Source organism: Bos indicus, chromosome 27 (genome assembly GCF_029378745.1).
Source record: "Bos indicus isolate NIAB-ARS_2022 breed Sahiwal x Tharparkar chromosome 27, NIAB-ARS_B.indTharparkar_mat_pri_1.0, whole genome shotgun sequence".
In the NCBI taxonomy this organism is placed as follows: Eukaryota; Metazoa; Chordata; class Mammalia; order Artiodactyla; family Bovidae; genus Bos; species Bos indicus.
This window is the reverse complement of record NC_091786.1, coordinates 6,714,077-6,731,622: the sequence shown is the minus strand read 5'-3', so window position 1 is coordinate 6,731,622 and position 17,546 is coordinate 6,714,077. Positions and strand designations below refer to the sequence as shown.

Here is a 17,546-nt window from a genome sequence, read left to right as displayed (position 1 = left end):
AGAGTCAGCACCTCCACAGTCCACAGAGTAGCAGAGTCGGACACAACTGCAGCGACTTAGCACACAGGCACACACCCCTGATTTGGACGCCCATTGCTGGTTTTCTGTCCAGAAGTGAAGATACCTGCACTCTCTGAACTTTGACCCCTCTCTCTTGGACTCAGAAGAATTGTTGGTCTGTTTGGGTTCTTGTTGCCTGAGCTTTAGGCCTGGAAATCTGTAGAGGCTGGAGATGTCATAAGTCTCACTTCACTTGTTTTCTTTTCTTTTTTTATAAATGGTTAAGCACATAACATTTAATCAGCGAATTCATTAATTTGGCTGTCTTGGACCTTAATCATGGCAGGCAGGATCTCAGTTGTGGCATGTGGGATCTAGTTCCCTGACCAGTGGTGCACCCAGGCCCCCTGCATTGAGAGCACAGAATCCCAGCCACCAGACCACCAGGAAAGTCCCTCACCTCACTTGTTTTCTTCTCTCCTCAATTATGGTCCTGTACTGCTTATGCAAGAGTCTGAATCAGTAGTTTCACAGGTTTTGCCTGGTTCCTTAGTTGTGTACTGTAGGAGGGCAGTATAGAGTCCCATCACAGTCCATTTATTTTTTTAAATGCTGAATTCTGTGGTCCAAGCTCTTGTCTTTGAAGGTGTTCCCTTTCTTCCTAAGATAATCAGGTAAACAACTCCCCTCACCTCAGCAACATTCCTGTTCTCTCCTGGAGCTGCATGTTCCTGAATGATGCCCCTTGCTTTAGTTCCTGCTGAAGATCCCAGTCCCTTCAAGCTTTCCTGTTATTTTTCTGCACGTTTCAGGGGCAGTGATGCAGGTTCTATGAGCAGGTTTCCGTCACTCTGGCTCCTTTTGCTTCCCTCCCTTTCCCTCCCCTCCTCTTTCTCACCCTCATTCTATATCCTCAGCCTGTCTCATCTTGTGGAGGGGAAACTGCTAAAGGAGAGGTAACCCAGCTCCAAGCTTGTGTAGACGGTGGTTGCAGTGAGCTGCCTGTACCACCTCATTTATTTTACCCAGCAGCTTCAGGCAGGAGGTAAGACCTTAGAAATGGGAGCTCTGTCCACTCTGCTCAGAGGGGCTCAGGAGTGGAGGCCTCTTCTGATGGACCATGGGAGGAAGGAAGCAATGGAAACCACGCGGCCGCTGGTCAGCGGGGCTTCCCAGAGACCCGCCATCATCACCCAGGGTCTCTGCAGAAGCTCTTCCCTGAGCCCTGGGCTCCCCGGGAGTGGCTGCCTCCTGAGCCTCCCCAGACTCCCGGGTCCTCTGCCCACCCCCAACCCCCACTCCTGGCTTCCCGGCTCTGGCATTTGGGGCCACCCTTCTTGCTCTGTGTTTCTTATCTTCTGTTCATTTTGCCCACCATCTGTGTCTCTGTGTCAGTTATTGCAGGGTTGCAAAAGCACATGGTCCACATCATGCTAACACAACCTCAGCTGCAAGTCTGTGGCCAAGTTTTGGTGAAGAAACTTTGAAACTTTCCAAGACTGTCTTGTGTCTGTGTTGGGGGGCGGGGGCAGGGTGTTCTCAAAAGGTTCTGCAACCCAGGAAAAGTTATTTCAGAGTGTAGACACCCACAGCCCATCCCTGTGGGGCTTTCTGGGTGGTGCCTCCCATCTTTTTCCTCTTCACTTGTCCACATTTGGTCGTGAGTCAGTCAGGGTTCTCCACAGAAATAACCCATTTCTTTAAGGAATCATCTCACACCATTACGAAAGTAAGTCCCCAAACAAACAAACCTTCTGGCAAGTCCCCAAACAAACAAACAGATCCAGTGCCAGTGTGGTAGACCAGCAGGACTCAGGGAGGAGCTGATGCTGGAGTTCAATTCTGAAGGCTGGCTGCTGGCAGAATTGCTTCCCTTTGGGGGGAAGTAAGTCTTTGTTCAGAGCTTCAACTGATTGGATGAGGCCCACCCATAACACGCAGGGTTAATAATAACCTGCTTTACCAAAGTACACTGATTTAAATGTACGTCTCATTTCCAAACATCCTCACAGGAACACCAAGAATGACGTTTGGCCAAATATCTGGGCAGCAAGGCCCAGCCGCGTCCATACGTGAGATGAAGCACCACAGGGAGGTTCTCAGGTTCGCTCTTCTCTGTCTTGTCTCCCCTTTTCCTAACAGTGTGGGTTTCCAGCCATTAGAATCTTTGAGATGGACAGCATTTGTGGTCCGGTAGAGGTGAGGGGACACATGGGAGTGGTCCTCCGTCCCTCCTGTCCGGCCCATTTACCCATTTTAAAATGAGACCTAAAGGGCTCTTTTTATTACAAACCCTGCATTTTGTCTTTGACAATTTTCAATTGAAGCAGAGCTTGCATAGAGTGAGGAGCATAGATCCTGATTGTCCAGCTGGAACCCACATCCCTGTCAAACTATGGGATGGCCCCATCCAGCCCCAAGTGACCTTTACCCCCTCCCCTCCTCCTCTCCGACCCTCTCCTGCTCATCCCGCCTACAGAACTCTGTGGAATCTGGGTGGTGGGGTCAGGACATATCCTTAGCAGTGCATGGACCTCCGGCTTTGTATTCCAGTAGTTCTGATGAGTTCCTATAGTTTAATGCCAGTAGTTCTCAACTCACATGGTTTTTCATTGTAGTTTACCTTTAAATAACATTTACCCTCATCTTCACTGAATGGTGTGCATTACTCCCTTGGACTACAAGGAGATCAAACCAGTCAATCCTAAGGGAAATCAACCCAGAATATTCATTGGAAGCCTAATACTGGAGCTCTGATGCTTTGGCCACCTGATGCAAAGAGCCAACTCATTGGAAAAGACCCTGATGCTTGGAAAGATTGAGGGCATGAGAAGGAGGTGGCAGAGGATGAGATGGTTGGATGGCATCACAGTCTCATGGACATGAATTTGAGCAAACTCCAGGAGATAGTGAAGGACAGAGGAACCTGGAGTGCTGCAATCCGTGGGGACACACAGTTAGACATGACTGGGAAAGCAACTGAACAATAACAAGAACAACAACAGTGACCTCTGGGAGGGGGAAGGGACCACGAACTTGTCTGTGTTTGGCTCCTGACAGGTACTCCATAAAGTCTGTTTCCTCAGTGACTATGGAGCCAACACTGAGAACCGAGGAGGGCTTGGTCGTTTATTGGGCTCAGATTATACATGTGGCCTCTGCAGCAGGGAGCTGGAGGCACCACCGGGGTGGCAAAGTGAGCCCAGGGCACACAGTTGGTGTCAAGAAGGGAAAACACAGAAACAAAACCCTCTCATCCAGGACCTGCGAACCGTCTGTAATCTCAGTTTTAAGCAACTGCTCTCAACTTCCACCTCCTGTCTTTCTGGCTCAACCCTTTGTAGATGAATAACCTAGAATCTTGACCTGATGCTGCTAAGCCCCTTCCCACGCCCCAGATTCAGCCTGTTTTCAGGACGCCTCATGCACAGTGGGTCCTGTCTCCCCACTGGCCCTGCTTGGATGCCTCCTTCCCTTCCCCTCTGCTTGCCTTCACTCCCCACAACTGCTTCACTTGGCACCTTCTCCTCCAAAGCTCCTGTCAGCTCACCACGCCCACTCTCAGCTGCGAGACGTCATGCCAGGTTTTCAAAGAAAATCAAAGCAACCAGAAATGAATTTCCCCAGTTGTGGCCCCCAGGTGTGTCTACGTCTGTGCCCACGTGTGGTGTGTGATTCTCTCCAAGCTCCCTGCACACTTTCCTGTCTCTTCTCCCTGCCCCCCGTCCCCGGTCCCCACCACCTCCTTTTTCTTTCAGCATCTTTGGAGAGATTCTGAGTGGTTTCTGTTTGATGATGACTCATCTTTGTCCAGGTGAAATATTCCTGTGCTATTTTTTTAATTTATTGTATTTCACTGCTTGCTTTACACTGATTCTATTTTTTTGTCTGTTTCTTTTTTAATTTGTGCCAGCTCTTAGCTGTTGCATGCAGAATCTTTAGTTGTGACACGTGAACTCTTAGTTGTGGCACGTGGGATCTAGTTCCCTGACCAGGGATCGAACCCATGCCCCAGCATTGGGAGCTCAGAGTCTTAACCACTGGACCACCAGGGCTGTCCCTGTACAATCTATTTTAAAGAGGTTTTGTAGGGGGGTAGACAGAATTGGGTTCCAGGCTACAGGGATTTCTTCCTATGATGAATGATTGTTACTATTTTCAATGGGTAACCAATGAGAATAACACAAATGGACCATTCACATTTTCATAACCAGATTCACAACGGCTGCCTCCTAAGCAGACTGCTTCTTACCAATGTGGTTCCCTTATGTGATGGTCAAGTCAGCACATCTCTTCTCCTTCCTGAAGCTGAGCTTCCTGTGTTATACAGCAGCTTCCCACTAGCTAGCTGTTTTATATATTATGGGTTTATAACAGTCCTTTACCTTCACTTCCTGAATCCAGTATAGCTACCGAGTTATTTCCAGATTACAAGGTTGACAGTGTTATTTTCTCATTTAAAGTCCTTCAGTTTCTTCTTTTTGCTTACAAGACAAATTCAAATATCCAAACCTGAGTCTACATATCCTACAGTGTTTCCTTTTTCTTTAGCCAAAGGACACATGACTCCCCAAATTCACATTGAAATCTACATCTTTCTATCTTTGCCTGTGATCTTCCTTTTTCCAGGACTGGCTTCACCACTGTGTGTCTGTCTGCCTCATAAATACTGACTCATCCCTTAGACCATAAATCAAAAACTGACCTCACAGCAATGTTTTCTCAACCCCTACCCCTAATCCCACCCCCACACCATAGGAGCAGGAACAGCTGTTCCTTCCTTTAAGACCTCTCCTCCTCGCTGCAGTGAATAGTGATGAACTGTTACAGTGTGGATCTGTTTGATCCAGCTGAAAGCCCCTGCATTCTGGGAGCACATTTTGCTCATTTTGTACCTGATTCTGCCTAGGAACTGGAAATCGTGGGAGCAGAGAAAATGTGTCTCAGGAAGAATGGTGCTGAGCCAAGCTGCCCTGTGCCTGGAAAGGGGGCCAGGAGAGTGCTAGAAACTGAGAACCAGGTGATGCCCAAAGGGACCCATCTGACTGTTTCCTATCTTGGTGTAATTTCTCTCACTTGGGTGCTTTGCCCAGCAACTTCAAGGATGTTAGATTACTATACTCGTGTAACATGAAGCAGGAAGATAAGCCTACATTCTGAGTAACTTACTTCCTTTTATTAAGCACGAGGGACAAACATATTTTCTCCAGAGGCAGATGATTTGGCTTTTACTTAGTGCAGGAAGTATCTTTTTGCTAAGAAACCATTCATCGGAGCCTAGTGTCAGCAGGTGCGAGCCATGGGATCCGATACTGTAGCATCTCAGAGTTGGAGGGACCTAAGTGATCATCGCATTTTCCAGATGAGAAAACTAAGGTCCAGAAAAGAGAGGCTACTTATTTCCCAGGGTCCAGAGGCCAGGGGCATCTCTGGAGCCACAGCCCTGGTTTCCTGACTCTAAAATTGGTGTTTTCTCAGTTAATCCTAAGACTCAGTAATGACACTCTTTCATGGAGGAAATGTCTAGAGTTCTGAATAATAATCAGAAGAGAAATCAGAAAATAAAAGAAGATTAAAAAGGTGAAATTAAGCAATGTTGTGCTATTTCCTTTTATGGACACTTTTTAATATTATTGCCAAAGTATTTTTGTCATTTTCAACCTAAACCATTTTTTTGTCTCCCTATTTCAAATGCACCTGATGAAGCACCCTCCACAGACCAAGGTACTGAAAACCCCAAGACTCTTCACTTCTTCTCAGCTGAGTCCTTGCTTCCCTGCCCCTGCCCACTACTTCCCCGCTGATGTGATGGTTCAAGCGCACGTCTAGGTATGATTTACTGCGTTGTCTCCTCAGACCTGTTTTCTCTCTTTTTCTTGCTGGCATGCTGCCCTATTTCCTCTTGATTTCCTCCCTTCTGCAGGGGGATCTGACCATCTTAGCCCTAAGGCCGTGCCACCGTGTCACAGAGAACTGTTCTCCACCTTCTATCTCCTCGCGTCCTCAGTGTTCCTGGCACTGCATCAGTGCTCAGACCCTCCTACACCCTCCACTGGCCCAGCAGCTCAGCTCTCGGGTGTCCGGGTGACTGGCTCCCTGAGCTTGCTGAGAGGGAGGGGCGGTGACGAGCCCCCTACATTTTGCAGCCTCGCGTCCCCTGCAGTCTCTGCCGATGAGCCAGGCCCAGGCACAGAGGCCCCGGACGCCAGGCGCTTGCCCTTGGGTCCCTGCCAGGAGGCGCCGCGCGTCCTCAGGTGCCCACTCAGTGATTTCTCTGGTTCACTAGCGCCCAGTGATGGGAACACGGCGGGCCGTCAGGGTGCCTCCAGGATCAGGCCCTGGAGGACGAAGGAGAGGTTCCTCAGGCCCCGCTGCCCACAGGAGGTAGAGGAGGTGAGGGAGTGAAGCCGAGGACCCAGGTGGACAGTGTCTCGGCTCGGGGGACCCCAGGCGGGAGCCCAAAAACTAGGCCAGCGGCCATCCTCCCCCGGTCCCCACTCTGCGTCGGGCACGCGTGCCTCTCGGAAGCACCTGGAGCCACGCGCCTCAGAACCGGGGGGCCCTGCGGGTCAGCTCACCCAGCTCTGGCATCTCCCTGATGAGGGCCTGGAGGCGCTGCGAAGGGTCGTGATCTGTATTCTGAGGCAGAGCCGGACTGGAGCGCGGGTCCGAAGCCTAGGTCCAGCGTCATCTTTCCACATGACATCCCAGAGGTGTCTGAGGCTGCTTCTGAGGGAGCGAGGGGGCTGCAGGACAGGACACGTGCGCTGGCGGGGCCGGCTGTGCGTCCACCCGGGGCTCAGTCCTCCTGACCTCCATGTGGTCCTGCTCCCTGCGGAGGGAACTGCCGCTCGAGGTCGCCCTCCGAAGGCTGCAGGGAGGGTCCCGGGGAGGGTCACAGAGCGCTCCGCGCGGAGAGGGTCCGGGGTGCTCTGCCGGAATCCTGCGCGGTGCGGCCCACACCCAATACACTTCCGGGCGCAACCGAGGCTCTCGGCTGCTGACCGCGGCCCAAGACCCAAAGCCACCCGTGCACACGTGGGATGGTGCCTCCCCCAGACCAACTGGAGGCAGAGCGTCAGGGGCTTGAAGGGCCCCTTCTTGTTCTCACTGGAAGCACGACCCTGAGATTGGAGTGTGTGTAGAGGCGTGCAGGCCGGGGTTGGGGGTCCTGAGCCCCTGAGACAGGAGCGATGAGTGAGCCCCCTCGGGGTCCAGCGTGGAAGGCGTGGGACCCCGGGCTCGGATGGGAGAAGTCTGGGCACAGACGAAGAAGGAGAAGAATCCCACGTTCCTATGGTTCTGTCAAAGGTGCTTCCTGTTTCCAGGCTCGAGTTACTCTCTGTCTGGTTCATACCTAAGGGCTCAACGCTGAGGAGACTCAGTCTTGGGTTTTCAAGACCTCGGAGTCTTGTAGGTGAAACAAGGTCGACAGTAACAGGACTCCCAACTCGTTCATGACTCAAGGTCATCATTCAGTTTCTCTAGCGAGAGAACGTGGGCTCAGAGTGGGGCCTCTCCTGTCAAAGTGGAGTCAGTAAGCTCCTCAGAGCAGAGCCGGGTGGGAACAGAGCTGCCAGGACCCGACAGAGAAAAGACGTGCTTACCCAGGGCCACATGCTCCCTGGCCTGCTCTGCTGCAGGAGCACGTGGGGAGCAGACTGGGGCCTTTTATGGTCCCAAAACTGAAGAAGAACTTTATGATATTCTGTGACTGCTCTCTCTCCCTCCCTTCTTCCCTCCATTTGTATTTTCTTTCCTTTGAAGTAGCAACCATCCTTGCTTTGGACAATTTTCTCACAGCCCATACATCCTCCAGAGATTTCACTCAGGGTTCATAATCAGAATTAGCCCACATTACTAGACCCAAGGTGAATTTTTATCTCTCTCTAACTTTTCAAACAGAAATCTTGACATGAACTCAGTCATCTCCATTTTGACCCTACAAGAGTGGTAGACTTAATCCCAGGGTCGCAGAAGCACTGGGTGTTGGTGCTGTCATTAAGATTCCCTCCATTTCTTCACTGGACACAGTCATTTCTGACCACCCAAGGACATCTTGGCTGAAACTACAACTTGTGCTTCATGCATGAGTTGAAATTCTTCATCAAGCCCTGGAAGAAAAATCAAAGGTTTTTACAGAAGAAATTACACATAAAGAAAAAAAGGTGGAAGCATCTACTTAAAAAACAGCAACTGTCTTTAAAAACTGTTTTTGAAAAACCTTGTTTCATTTTTGGAGATTGAGGAAGTTGATCTTTGACAGGAGAAAGAAGGGATAAAGAAACAGGTAAACAGGGGAAATGGATAGAAACAAGTTAATTTTTGCATTGTCATAACTGAGAAGAGTTTGCAGCATAAAAGACATTTACCAGAGGATAACCCCTAGACATGATTTGGACCTTGTTTGGCCACAATTTCTTCTTCTGTGAAGTAAGGACGTTGGCTTTGAGGATCTCTGACAGTTCCAGGCATTGTGAGTCAATGTCTTTCATTGAGAGCAGAAAGGAAGAATCCTACACTTCAGAACCCAGGAGGTTAATGATAATTCTTACAGACCTATAATGTTAGAACTGCAAAACCACTGAGAAGTAACCACAAAAAATCAAAATCAATAAGAGTTCAACTTGTGGGCTAGTAATGCATTATTATCCCAGATCTACAGCTTTTTAAAATGCAGACAGTAGCAGTTATAAAATGTAATGAAAGAAGAATGTGGCTCAAAAAGAAAAACCATGAAATATCTAGGAGTCAATTTACAAAAACACTCTGAAGGACCCAGAAAGAAACTTACTGAAGGTAAGTTTCTTAGTACAAAATGTTGTACTAAGAGGAGGCAAAAACATCTAAAGGGAAATCTAGTTCTTAGACTCAATCACCCACATATCATTTTTTTTTTCTTTAGTAAAACCTGTAATTTCAATGAAGCAATAACATTGTGTTTAACTTGATGGAATAATTTAAATGTTATTTGGTAATGGAGAACCAGTGAGTGTAGCCATGCCCTCTGAAAGAGACTAAAGAGGGAGATTTGATTATCTTGAACTTGAGGAGCTGTGTTATTAATAGCTCAGATCACTTAGTGCTGCCTCTGGCAGAGACAAACAGAAGAGCAGAAGGAAGAGAACTGTCTCTGACCAGGACTAGGTAGGTGCCAAGCAGGCTGTGTGGTTTAGGTGCTCTGATGGGTGTACAAAATGTGTCCCCCCATCCTCCCCTGGATGGCCTGCTGTACTTGGATCACCCGGGAGGCCCTGATCATTTTCAATTCTTCCAATCATGTATGAGCTTGTTTCTCTTCCATGCAAGACTAGGTTTCCTAAGAGGACAGAGATGTGAACTCAGACATCAGACTTCCATATGAGACATGTGGGAGTGAGGGCATGTCTGTGGGCTCAGGAAATTCATAGTGCTGGATGGTGCAAGCAACAGTTCTCAGGTCACTGCTGGGGACTTGTCTGTCATAGGTTTTCAGAAGAGCCTCCATTCCAGGGCTGAAAGAATTAAGGATGAAACTAACCAGGAATACAGACAGAAGTAGATAAACATACTAATAAATATCTTTGAAGAAAACCAAATGTAATCTCTAAGGGTAGGTATAAATTTCATCTATTAGATGAGCAAGCACACAGCTAAAAGCAAGCCAGAAACAATTTTTGCAATACATATAATATAGGATTAGTGACCTTAAATATACATGGGATTCTGAGAAGTCAGTAAGGAAAGATGAATAGAAAAATGGGTAAAGTGTAGGAGATAAAAATAACCAAAAACATTTTCAAAATGTTCAACCTCAGAAACAATTTTTTAAAATATATTAAAACAAAAAAGAAAATATTATTCCCTCATTCAATTTGGAAAAATTGAAAAAATTCTTAAAACCACTATTAATGAGAATACTGACTGTCAAATATACTTTTTAACATTGTCAGTAAAAGGATAAAGTGGTACAACAGTTTCTAGCATAGGCAATTGGGAAAAACCCATTAAAACTTGAAAAATGCATATATATATATGGAGATTCCACTTGTAGGAATTTATACAAAAGTAAGTGTTAAATAAATTTCTCAAGATATATATATATATATAGTCATAGATTTATGAGGCAAATTCATTTGAACAGATGTAAAATTTTTACAAGATAATATTTAAGTGGTAAAAACACATTGGCATTGAGTGTGAAGTAAGATTCTATGTTTTAAATTAAAAATAAATATTTACACAATTTCATTTGCAAAGGAAAAGAGCTGAAATATTCTGAATTGTAGGTAGTAGTTATAACTGCAGAGTGGGCCTATGGGTTTTTAAAAAATCTTTCATTTTTGCATTTACTTATGACCTGAAATTCTGGGTGTTTTTAGTTGAAACTTCCTGATGTGTATTATTTTTTATAATCAGAAAAACTGTGATAGATTTAAATGAAAGTAAACATTAAAATTAAAATCCTAGAAATAATTGGATATATTTCTCTACTAATTTTTAACCAGTACAAACTCTTTCTTCCTTTATGTGGATTCTCTAGGAAGATTATAACCCACCACGATTCTGCATCTTCCTTTCAAGTAGCCCTGAAGATCCAATCAACTGGGCCCTAAATCTTTTCTAATGAACCTCCTCACCCACAAGGGGCTGGCTGTACCCTCCTTTTGTAACAGCCAGACTCCCGCCCTACCACGGGCTTTGGATGCTCCAGCCTCTGCCTCACGGGGACGCCACCTCCATAGATGTGGGCACAGGAGGGCCTCAACCCCAGATCTGAAACCCCAGGTCTAAGCAAACCCAAGGCGAGTGACAGCTGGGGCTCAGAGAGCAAGAAAGGACGGAGCAGTCACACTCCTCCTGCTGATGCAGGCGCAGGGCCCTGGGGTAGGAGGTCGTGTCTGCTCTGGTCCTGGAGGCCCTGAGCTCCTCGGACTTCTGACTGTGTCCTTGATCCTCCCCACCAGGCCTTCTGGGACCTCGATTCCAGGACAATGAGGCTCCTCCATGTCTTCCTCACCGCTCTCTTGATCCTCTTCCAGGTACTGCCTGGTAAATACCAGCCATGATGCCCTTTCTTATCATTACTTGGTTTTTCCTTCCCTAAGTTAACCATCATCAGAAAGTAAAGCATGACAGAGCTACCAGTAGGTCACTTCCACACCCAAATTAGGCATTGAGTGATTAGAGAATTCTTTCCAAAGCATGTTATTGGTCCAAAGACACCCTAAATGTCTTATTGGTGGTAACTTTCTCCCTCCTCTCCTTTCCCTGGAATGAGCTGGATGATTTGTGAACTAAATCAGTTGAATCACTTGGCTAGTATAACCCAGTATGAGACAAAGTTCCTTTATTCAGGCCTGGACCGGAGACCTCTTGCCACATGTCATGGTGTGACCTTGAGTTCTGCAGGACAAGGCTTCCATCTGACAAGCCTGTGAGAGCTGGGTGGGTTTTGCATGATGGGGAGGTGGGGTGACTGGTGAGGCACACAGGGCAGTGGTTACAGACCCTGCGGTTAACACCCAGGTGTTCCTGTGGCACGAAGGGTGTATATATATATATATTTTTTTTTTTTTTTTTTCTTTCTTTCTTTCTTTCTTTTGGCTGTGCTGGGTCTTCATTGCTGTGTGGGCTTTTCTCTAGTTTTGCAGACCTAGGCTACTCTCCAGTTGCAGGCACATGTTTCTCATTGCAGGGGCTTCTCACTGTGGAGCCCAGGCTCCGGGGCACAGGCTCACGGTGCTGTCTCAGGGGCTTAGTTGCTCCCACATGTGGGATCTTCTTGAACCAGGTTCATCAGCAACACTGACATCTTACATCAGAACAGAGAGTGAGGGATACGAGGGGGACATTTTTTATTGGAGTTTAGCTGGGAAAGAAGGGGATCCCAGTCAGATGGTGAGACCCCCCAGATTTCCTCATGGGACTTCCACGAGGCTTCATATAAATGTCTTTTCCATTCCCAGACAGCACTAGGGCGCTCAATTTTGAAAGACCCTGCCGTCTTCGGGGTGGAATCTGCCTGAAGCAAGGGACGCCGAGCTGTGAGCCCTTCAGAGGACCCTGCCGGGCATTCACCGTTTGCTGCAAAATAAAGCCGAGCTGATGGAGGCAGCCCAGTTGAGGAACCCGGCGAGAGACACTGAGCAAATCTCCTCTTGGGCAAATAAAAGCATACACTTCTCAAATCTACACAATCGAATGTTTTATCATTAGGACTGATGTTGTTTTCCATGGCAGGGTAGGCAGTGGGAGGGAGACAGTTATTATGCTTTAAATTCTTGCCTGGAGGTCTGAGGCTGGGGTCCCGGAGGTCCCAGCGTGCGCGGCTGTGCCTTCCCGCGGAGCCTGGTGTGAGCAGAGCAGCAGCTGCGGCGGAAGCCGTGGCCAAAAAAAAAAAAAAAAAAAAAAAAATTCTTGCCTGGAAAATTCCATGGACAGAGGAACCTGACAGGCTACAGTCCATGGGGTTGCAAAGAGTTCGGCAGGACTGAGCAACTGAACACAAATGTTGCAACAGTGTTTTCATTCACAGAGCAAATGTGACCCTTAAGCCACTTTGGCCTGAGGCTGGAGTCCTGAGAGAGGTGCGATCATGCGGTGTCTTCCTTGTTCACTTGTCTTGTTCAAGGCGTGGCCCCGTCTGTAGCTTACTGAGTAGGCCGCCTCTCCATACAGGTGTCACTCTCCTCTCTCTGGGGAGGGAGCAGGCCTTGACAGGATCACAGCTCTCTGCAGTTTACAGAGCAGGTTTAGAGTAGGAGGACGGAGACAGGATGCAAGGTGCCCAGGAAGCGGGGGACAAAGAGGAAGGAGAAGAGACACGAACATTCTTCCAAAACCTGAACAATCTCATGGGAAAGAAAGAGTGTAACTGGCATTGCGGAGATGTGACAAGGACCAGTTCTATAGCTGGGTCCCAATCAGTGATGAGTGGGCTTCCCTGGTGGCTCAGATGGTAAAGAATCGGCCTGCTATGCAGATGTCTGTGTTAGACAGAACCCCTGGAGGAGGAGACAGCAATCCACTCTAGTATTCCTGCCTAGGAAATCCCATGGACAGAGGAGCTTGGTGGGCTACAGTTCATGGGGTCAGGAAGAGTAAGACACAACTGAGCAACTAACACTTTCACTTGACTTTCAATCATGAATAATTAAAGAAAATTCAGAACAGGTTAGCAGATGAACAATCAGTGTACTGTTTCTGGCTTCTTTGTTTTGCCTCAGGTTTCATTTTTTTTAATTCCTCAGCCGAAGTCACCTATTTCAAATCTCAGCACCATCATAAATTATAACTGGTAATGAAAGCCACTGTGTTCTTCTTTATAAAAATTATCCTGCTTATTCTTGAAAGTTTTTCTTTTACAGGGTATTTTAAAATCAACTTGGTCAATATAAAAATATTTTTAAATCCTAATTTCTAGATTATTACTAGTGTATGGAAAGTCGTGAGCCAATTTATCATTCTTTTAAAAATATAATAATTTTCACTTGATTCTAATACTTAATCCTTGAGGAAAGAGACCAGTAAAACATCCTGCAGTAATAAATAATTCAGTATCTAGTGTCAGATTCCTGATATCAAGTTTAATTTCACCACATACAAACTCGAACACCACATTGAATATCTCTAGTCTTATTTTTTCCCCATGGATACCATTAGGGATGATATTAGCATTGGTATAATGTAAGACTAGTTTACTTCTGGTTGTAGGAAGGCCATCATAATCACCTTCAATATGCTTCACTTGGTGGGTTCTGATTAATTGCATAAATGTAGGATTAGTAATCAGCCATCATCTTGAGATGAGATGGAAAATACAAGAATTCTTGAGTCAGTCACTCTGAAGACATTTGTTACAGAAAAATGCTTCACTCAGAATAAGGGGGATCATTTCTTATGAGAAGCCCAAGATTTTCTGGGTGAGAAAGGAAATGAACTCCAACACTCAACCTCTGAGACTCTAAGTTAGGGATGGCTCAGCCAAAGCCTGGGGACAGAGGAGAGAAACAGCAGGTTAAGGAAAACCAGGAGGAGGGTGCCTGGATGTCTGTTAGCATCACTGACGCCATCTTGGGCTCGTGCAGCTCCCACCATCCTTCTGCTGACCATGCCCGGAACTGGCCTGTGCAGTGAATCTCATCTCTGTCATCAGGGTCTTGTAGTTAATAGATATTGTTTAATAACCATTAGAACCAGGCAGCCTCTATGCTCTGTCAGTTGCCAAACAATGAGGATAACCTTTCCTGATGTATTCCCATGTGACTAGTTACCCTTTCACAAATCTTAGGAAAAAAGATTCCTATTTCCAAGCCCCCACCTACATACACCAGGTTAGCAACAAAATAGTCCCAGGGGCTCCTCAGAGGGAGCCTTGGAGTCCTGCTCTGTGAGTAAGTAAGGTGCTCCCCCAACCTTGGTGAAAAATGGACTGATTGATTATACCCAGCGGCCTCCTCATTTTTTGGTCTCAAGATGCCATCTCAGGTTGGTGAGCTGTTTTCATTCCTTCTGTCCTTCATCAGGGACACTAAGCCCCTGTCCCAAACTTGTTTTGATTCAGGCTTTGGCTAAGGAGCAAAGCCCTTCGACTTTCACTTACCCTGGAACTATGCTGTGTTTTATAGCACAAGAGTCAAGATCATGAGGCTTTATCAGTCATTAGACATCACCATGGCCTGGACAGGGCCCTGAATCAGCAGGGTCATTCCTAGAGCACAGATAAAGCCCATTGTCAGATGCAGGGGGACCGTCTTCTGTACAAACTGAGCCAAGTGACATGCTACAATAGATCGCAGACACCTCTCGGCATCTGAAGAGAAGTGAATCCTAAACCCTCTGATAGTTTTCCTTCTGGAAGTCCCATTTGGTTAAGTGCAAGAGTGACTATCAGAAAAATAAAAGATTGTATCTTGACTGTACTTGTGCCTGAGTTGAAGTAGTGGATGGTCCTAACTCCATGAAAGTGAATGGAATAAACATCATCTACACTATTCAGAGGTTCCCATAGAGTAAGTGCTCCATCAGTTTTAATCATTCTTTTAGATTTTTATTTTTTTGATGTGGACCGTTTTCAAATCTTTATTGAATTTGTTACCCTATTACTTCTGCCTTATGTTTTGTCTTTCTGACCACAAGGCATGTGGGATCTTGGCTCCCCAGTCAAGGTTGGAACCCACATCACCTGCACTGGAAGGCCAAATCTTAACCACTGGACTGCCAGGGACATCCCATCTATTCATTCTTTTCTTTTTTTCCCATCTATTCATTGTTATTTTTACTGTCATCATCATTGTTGTTCTCTTCAGGTCCTGCACCCATTAAGAGCTAACAAAAGAAACCCCTCCAGCTTTGCCAGGAACATTGTTAATCATTGCTCCTGTTTATGTCATGGGCTTTCGAAGTCCAGCAAATATTTTAGTTAGTACTCAGATCAGAACTCAACACTGTCTTCCACATGCAGTCGCCCTGATTGGACCTATAAAAGAAGCTTTGGGTCGCTCTTTATTCAACCCACTGAAGTGCTGTTTGTTTTCTCCTTTCCAGGAACTTGCAAGGAGTCTCTTCTGAACCAGCCTTGAAGCTGTCTTGCCTCCTCATCTTTGTTGTCTTCTTCTCTCAAGTGATACCAGGTAAATGGTCTCTGGCATTTCCCTGTCATGTCTGAGTTCAAGTTCATTTCTCCAACCTGCTCCACTTTCAGAGAGATACCCTGGTGTCCCCAAAGCAGCTCAGGGATGCAAATCTGGGAAGAGAAGGAAAGGGAAGTTTCCCCGCTGGGTTTTCCAAAGGCCATCTGGCCTGGAGGCATAGAGAAGAAACCCTGATTCAATGGGAAAGAATGAAAACAAACCATTATCTGCTTTCTTTAAAGTCTAATATGATGACATAGTCATAACATACATAGTCTCCTTTTTTAAACCTTCCACCCACTGACGTATGTCTGACTGATAGCAGTATCTAAAGTTTACCATTTTCCTCATTCCAGAGGCATTTTGTTCCTGGCTGCAGAGCATGAAAAAAGAGGAAGCTTAGAGGTATTCTTTAGGAGATAATTCATATAGGTAGAACCACGGAATTTTGGGAAAAAACACAGATGTATATTCTGCCCTATATATTGAGCAAGTGGTGGCAGGGATGAGAAAAGAAGAAGAGGTGGGGGTCTTAGCCCCTGTGTGATTGCTCCTCGCATCACAGAAGTGCTGACTGTCACGAGGCAGCTCAGAGGGCAGTAAGATCACTTGGATGTGGGGGAGGAGAGTGGCTGGTGTGGCTGAGAGGGGCTGGAGGGTCCCTGAGAGCCGGCGCCTCGCCTCTTGAAGAGAGTCTTGTCTTTTGCCGCCATGTTGAGCTTGGTGCCCAGCACCCTTCGTCCTCTGTCTCCGCTCACTCACTTCCTCCCATCATCACATCACACCATGTGGTCGCTCAGTCGTGTCCAAGTCTTTGTGACCCCATGGTCTGGTCAGGCTCCTCTGTCCATGGGGTTTTCCAGGCAAGAATAATGGAGTGGGTAGCTATGCCCTCCTCCACGGGATCTTCCTGATGCAGGGATCTATCCCAGATCTCCCACATTGCAGGCAGATTCTGGACCACCTGAGCCACCTAATGTAAATACACTCATCTGACCAATCATTCCTTTCCTAAGTCTCACTGCCCAGGGCTCCTTGTGCTTCCCAGGGTGTTAGCTCACAAAACCTGACAGATAATGAGCTAAGTGAGCACGGGCTGGATGGATGCAGTAGCTCCCCCGATGCCCACCCCCAGAACCCGACCTCTGTCTGCTTCTGGTCAACAAGCCGATCTCTGCTGTGGGCCCACTGGGTACAGTCATCGATTCTGTGGCCTCACTCAGATGAGTGACTCCAAGTCAGTTTCCTCAGTGGGCTAACTTTCAATCAGAGAGAAGGGGGTGTAGATTCCCTTCCTCCACTGGGCTCTGAGGGGATGTCCTGGGTAAGAATGAAGACAGAGCCGCCGAACTCCTCATGTGAGATTCTCGGCACAGTGCTAGGGCATCTGTGGGTCCCAGCGATGGGCAGTCCAGAGGTCAGAGCTCCTGGGTCACAGCTGCCATGATGAAGCCCAGCATGGCATGGGTAGGCATAAGGACAGCCTCCACGATGTGGCACGTAGCTGCAGGTGCAAGGAACCATGATGAGCAAGCTCTCTGCTGGAAGCTAAGTTCTAGCACATTCCACCATCCTGTGGGTAGAATGAGCAGTTCAAGAAAGTGGAAACAAGGTTGACGTCCCTGAGTGGGCAGAGCGGAGACTGTGACCCTGCTGCCAGCCCTGGCATTGATCCCAAAGGGCGTTGACCCCCCAGGCCAAAGCCAATGAGAGCCAGCCCTCTGACCAGTCAACCTGGGCTCCATAGCTGGTGACCTCTACTAATGCCCCAGAGTGGACAGGCTGGACTTAGAGGGTCCTTGGGGGGCCCTTGCTTATCTCCCCCACCTCCTAAGAGGCAGGAAAAGCAAGTTTTTTCCTTTTTTTTTACTTTTTGGTTGCACTGTGTCTTTGCTCCTGAGCCCGAGCTTTCTCTAGTTGCAGTGACTGGGG

General features: G+C 47.2%; 1 long non-coding RNA gene across 2 annotated transcripts; it reads left to right on the top strand.

The window, feature by feature from the left end:
* The first annotated feature begins 6,445 nt into the window (after positions 1 to 6,445).
* Positions 6,446 to 12,189, top strand: LOC139180183 (uncharacterized). Of its 2 annotated transcripts, none has more exons than XR_011564486.1 (3): positions 6,446 to 8,290; positions 10,947 to 11,021; positions 11,949 to 12,189. It is a non-coding gene; the product is annotated as an uncharacterized lncRNA (long non-coding RNA). The 2 variants fall into 2 exon arrangements; XR_011564487.1 differs by lacking the exon at positions 6,446 to 8,290 and adding an exon at positions 8,299 to 9,147.
* Positions 12,190 to 17,546: the final 5,357 nt, after the last annotated feature.